Consider the following 6,000-nt stretch of genomic DNA (forward strand, 5'->3'; position numbering starts at 1 on the left):
TGTATGCGGTTGAACGAGCCGAGTTCCTGATCTACCTCAAACTGACCAATCAGGAGGTGTTATAACCTGCACGATCTACAGTTGAAGTCAGAAGTTTACATACACCTTAGCCAAACACATTTAAACTCAGCTTTTCACAATTCTTGACATTTAATTGTAGAAAACATTTAATGTCTTAGGTCAGTTAGGATCACTACTTTGTTTTAAGAATGTGAAATGTCAGAATAATAGTAGAGAGAATGATTTATTTCAGCTTTTATTTCTTTCATCACATTCCCAGTTGGTCAGAAGTTTACACACACTTTGTTAGTATTTGGTAGCATTGCCGTTAAACTGTTTAACTTGGGCCAAACGTTTTAGGTAGCCTTCCACAAGCTTCTCACTATAAGTTGCTGGATTTCTGGCCCATTCCTCCAGACAGAACTGGTGTAACCGAGTCAGGTTTGTAGGCCTCCTTGCTCGTGCACGCTTTTTCAGTTCTGCCCACAAATTTTCTATCAGATTGAGGTCAGGGCTTTGTGATGGCCACTCCAATACCTTGACTTTGTTGTCCTTAAGCCATTTTGCCACAATTTTGGAGGTATGCTTGTGGTCTTTGTCCATTTGGAAAAGTTTTAACTTCCTGGCTGATGTCTTGAGATTTTGCTTCAATATATCCACATAATTTTCCTTCCTCATGATGCCATCTATTTTGTGAAGTGCACCAGTCCTGCAGCAAAGCACCCCCACAACATGATGGTGCCACCCCCGTGCTTCACGTTTGGGATGGTGTTCTTAGGCTTGCAAGCCTCACCCTTTTTCCTTCAAACATAACGATGGTCATTATGGCCAAACAGTTCAATTTTTGTTTCATCAGACCAGAGGACATTTCTCCAAAAAGTAAGATCTTTGTGCACTTGCAAACTGTATTCTGGCTTTTTTATGGTGGTTGCAGGGAGCAGTGGCTTCTTCCTTGCTAAGCAGCCTTTCAGGTTATGCCGATATAGGACTCGTTTTACTGTGGATATAGATACTTGTCTACCGGTTTTCTCCAGCATCTTCACAAGGTCCTTTGCTGTTGTTCTGCGATGGATTTGCACTTTCCGCACCAAACTACGTTCATCTCTATGAGACAGAATGCGTCTCCTTCCTGAGCAGTATGATGGCTGCGTGGTCCCATGGTGTATATACTTGCGTACTATTGTTTGTATAGATGAACGTAGCACCTTCAGGCATTTGGAAATTGCTCCTAAGGATGAACCAGACTTGTGGAGGTCCACAATGTTTTTCTGAGGTCTTGGCTGATTTCTTTTGATTTTCCCATGATGTCAAGCAAAGAGGCACTATGTTTGAAGGTAGGCCTTAAAACACATCCACAGGTACACCTCCAATTCAGTAAATCTTCTATCAGAAGCTAATTGGCCAATTGTCTAAAGGATTTTAAAGCATCTTCTGGAATTTTCCAAGCTGCTTAAAGGCACAGTTAACTTGGTGTATGTAAACTTCTGACCCACTGGAAATGTGATATAGTCAATTAAAAGTGAAACAATCTGTCTGTAAACAATTGTTGGAAAAATGACTTGTGCACAATGATGTCATGCACAAAGTAAAACAAAACTATAGTTTGCTAATATTAAATCTGTGGAGTGGTTAAACAATGAGTTTTAATGACTTCAACCTATGTGTATGTAAACTTCTGACTTCAACTGTATGAAAACGGAGTGTTCATAAAACTTGTACACATTTGAAGAAAATGGTTGTGTTACAACTGTGCTTTTCTCATATTATTCACTACCATTGAGAAGGAATCAACAGAAATGTTATACTGTTCTCTGCTCTTCAAACAAATTCTTTGCCATAGCCAGAATTTGCACCAGAATACAATATTCCATCATGGTCTATTTTTATCCATCATATTTGTATTCATTTCAATTTTAGGGATTCATTCAGGGACATGTAGCATCCATCATAATGGTATGCACAGGCTAATCCATTCGATTGCATCGGAATTTGCCAGGTCATAAAGCCGTGTCGTGTACCACTGTATCTGTACGATTATCAGATAAACTGACTCGTAATGTGTGCAGGGGCTTACAACCTCCCGAATGTCAGAACTCGCACCGTGTACCCCCGGCCTATGATCAGCATTGATTTCCATACTGGTCCAAGCTGGTTAAATGCTGGTTTAGTGTTGGTCTACAGTAGCTTGTGGACCAGCATAGTCATGCTGTTCACCAGCCAAAAATGCTGGTCAACCAGCATGATCTTTCTTATGAAGCTGGTGGACTGAGTGAGGCTTGCTGGCTGAATGGCAAACATTCTGACTAACATATTTTTTGTTCCACAGAAGAAAGAAATAATTAAGGTTTGGAACAATATTAGGGTGGGTACATGATGACAGAATTTTAATTTGGGTGAACTATCCCCAAGTAGCCTGGTAGGGGCACCAGTTCACCAGCATCCTGGTCATTTCAACAGTAAAGACTATCATAGTGCTTAAGAATACAGATGTGTTTCAGATCACAGATGTTTGTATTTACAGCCAGTAAGGGGTTTAGGGTTTTAACTGTAAATTAACATAAGAAGATATCCATGCAAAGCTAATAGAGGGTAACAGGAAATCACATGACACAAATGCAATATAAGTCTTTTAATTGTCTTAAAAATCCAGTCCAAACACATTTATTCTCTGTTTTGATTTGTTTGAACAGTATTATGAAAGCAAGTGTATGGAGGAATTAGTGAGATAATCAAAAAGCTGCTGAACGCAGCACAACTGGGGTTTGGACCAAGCTGGCCTAAGCCCAGCAATGCTTCTATCAGACAGATGGTGTGCGATAGAAGTACTGAAGTGAAAGTACAACATATGTGAAGACTGGTGAGGCAGATTTCGCCAGGGTGCAGTGAATGAAAATAATACTGGCTGCTATGGAACGACAAACTTTAGTAGCTCCACCGATGCAGCTGCTTGTAGAGCGGCATAGTCTAAGTGACAAAGTAGTTTGTAACAAGGGAAATTTGACGATGACATAGTCACAGCAGTGCACTCTTTGTTGTTCGTGCCTTGCCTTAGGCACAATGCCCAGCCCCAGAGCATCATCTATTGGTTTTGTGATGAATGCTTTTTTATTTCAATCTTTGTAGTTGTTTGGCAAGAATCTTAACAAACAGTAGAACTCTAAGAGTTCGCAAATGTAGCTGGTAAAAATACTGTGACATACAGTATACTGTCTTTATACTGTACAAACTTGTGTTAGGGATTTTTTCAAATTCCTAAACCAAGACCAAAACTTCTGACTTTAACTCCTCCTAGAGCTTTCAAGCAACAAACTTCAGTCTGTTCTGACTCTGTTTGATTTATCTTTTTTAATTAATCGGGTAAAATAGTTTTCCCATAGTTGATGATCATAAATCCAAGAGAAATGGACATTTCAGATTTCTTTTCTTTCTTTTCTTTCTTTCTTTCTTTCTTAAAACTACTTAAGGTCTATATAGCCTTCAAACTTCAAATCTCTCTTTAAACTGTACAGGCTTCAAATTACATAAGGCCTAAAAACCATCAGACTTTAAGGCTTTTTCAGTTTACAGACAATACTCTGTCAAGCCAACATTCAAAGTTTGTCTAGAATAAAGGAACTTTCCTATTCTAGTTACACATACATTCTTTCCGAACTTTGTCTAGACAGTCAGGCAGCATTAGCCTAACATCTGTGAAACAATAAAAACATTAAACTCTAAAGAGCCAAGTAAGGCCAACTTCAAAAATATTTAAACCACTGAATTTTTTTGCCAAGCCATCTGATTACAGAATATTCATTTGATTGGTTTTTCAGTTTTGTTGTATCATTACAACAAGCGATTAGGTTTATGCAGTTCAGGGTCTCTATAGTACGATTAACTTAAAGTAACTGTTTTGCCATTTTTAATAAACAGACGGTTTTGCAGAGCAGTGTGTTCAGCCAGCTTCTAGTTTCCACTACTCCCTTTTGGCACTCTTCCACAATCACTGAAGAAACGGAGAGAATGTAGCATTATAATAGTAATCCTTATGCCCCATAAAATTTCAAGGCTAAGTGAAGGTACTTGGATTGCACAAACTTCGTCATCACTTTGATATCATAAAGCAGCCAGTCCTTTTTAAAAAAGGTCTCAGTGTAAAGATCCAGTCTCACCTGACCTGCATGTTATAAATATCCACTCATGAACTCTAAAAATGAGAGCACTTCGTTAAAATAAGCTCAAACAGAGTAATGATAGAAGACAGACCAAGCATCCGCGCTGCTCCAGATATTTTGCTCTAGATATGGTCACCCAAGAGATTGAGGCCTATGGAACTTGGGAACAAAATCACCTCATCCCAGCATCTAAAACAGTCAGTCATACCACTGTTTTGTGCGCATCTGAGACCAAATAACCTTGCTAACTGCATGTCTTGCTGTTGTGGTGTTTTATTAGCAGCACTAAATTTGTTTTTCCATATACACGTCATATAATTCCCATTTCAAATACAGAATACCCTGAAGCTTTGCAATATCGTGGCATTTCTCTTTATTGAAACTGCTCAAAAACTTGTGGGGCCATTCATGAAGCCACTGGTGTTTGTTTTTATATAACTAAATAACTAGCTTTTAAGCACAGAGAGTTAATGTTACTTTTGAGGGCCTTATGGTAATCCCATAATGTGTCATCAATCTAATCTTAGTCCAGAGTACTGGTTGAGATAGGTACTATGGGTGACATAATAAACCATTAGTCCTGTAATAACCAGAAGATATTATAAATCATATCACTAGCCACCATCTCTGTTGTGCAAATTACCAATTATTGCCCCTTTACATGACCTAATGCTCTGTGCAATCTTTAAACACTTTGTCTCTAACTCTGTTGTTTATCAATATGCCCAATATTTCTTAGACCTTCAGGTTTGACCCTCCTGCACCTACACAATAGGCAAATAATCCTAGTCCTGTGATTTGGCAATGCGGAATGATTCTGCTGTTAAGCATATTAAAGCCTCTTTTATCGCAGCTGTGTCACTGAATCTCAGACAGCCACCTGGATAAAGGGTGTGGCCACAGCACAATGGCCGAGACCACAGACAGCATGAGCACATGTCTTACCTAATTTGCATATACCTTCTACTTAAATATAGTCTTCAGGCTTCTAAGGTGACATTCACACCAAAATCATTTTTGTGTCCATCTGCACTGTTTTTAATTGTTTGTCTATGTAAAGCTAGGCAGACATCTTTGACCACTGTGCCACAGCCTGCTTTTTAGTGTCTCCCGAATGAGCTCCACATTTTTATGATGCCTTGTCAAATTTTGAAAACCCGTCTCAAGGCAACTGCACTCTATTCCATTAATTGTGTTGCATCTAGCTTTTTTTTTTTTTTTTTTACACAAAAATGCATTCGGTCACACCAAAATACATTTTCGTTTGAAAACGCATTGATTTTGCTACGTTTAAATCTCTCATCCACACTGGAACAGCGATTTCCACGAAAACAGAGCATTTTGAAAACACTCTCGATAATTGCATACTTTGGAAAACTATGACATTCAGAAACTGAAAACTCAGTTTTGAAAAGGATTAGTGTGGGCGTGGCCTAAAGGGGTCACACACTGGACGCGTCTGGTGGATGACACGGCACGTTCTAGAATTCGAAACAGTTGTTTCTATAAATGTACGAAGGAGATATGGTGGGACGGATACATTGAGAGACAGACATATACATACATAGATAAAATTAAGGAGCAAGCAAGGTTTAAGGAAAGAAAGGGGCCAGAAAATGTTGTTTGTGTAGTACCACTGTTTCCTGGGGGGCCAGAAAACTCAAACCTAAACCTGAGCCAACTATGAGATCATGTCACTTCACAGCTCATTCATTAGCATTTGAAACCACATCTTTGTGCTTCTGAATAGTCTCAGTGCTGAATGTTTCACCTACCCTTATGCGACCCCACAATACTGACATTTTACCATAATGTTCTTGAAGTGTCAGAATTTTTTTTTGCTTTG

Source organism: Myxocyprinus asiaticus, chromosome 46, assembly GCF_019703515.2.
Source record: "Myxocyprinus asiaticus isolate MX2 ecotype Aquarium Trade chromosome 46, UBuf_Myxa_2, whole genome shotgun sequence".
Lineage (NCBI taxonomy): Eukaryota > Metazoa > Chordata > Actinopteri > Cypriniformes > Catostomidae > Myxocyprinus > Myxocyprinus asiaticus.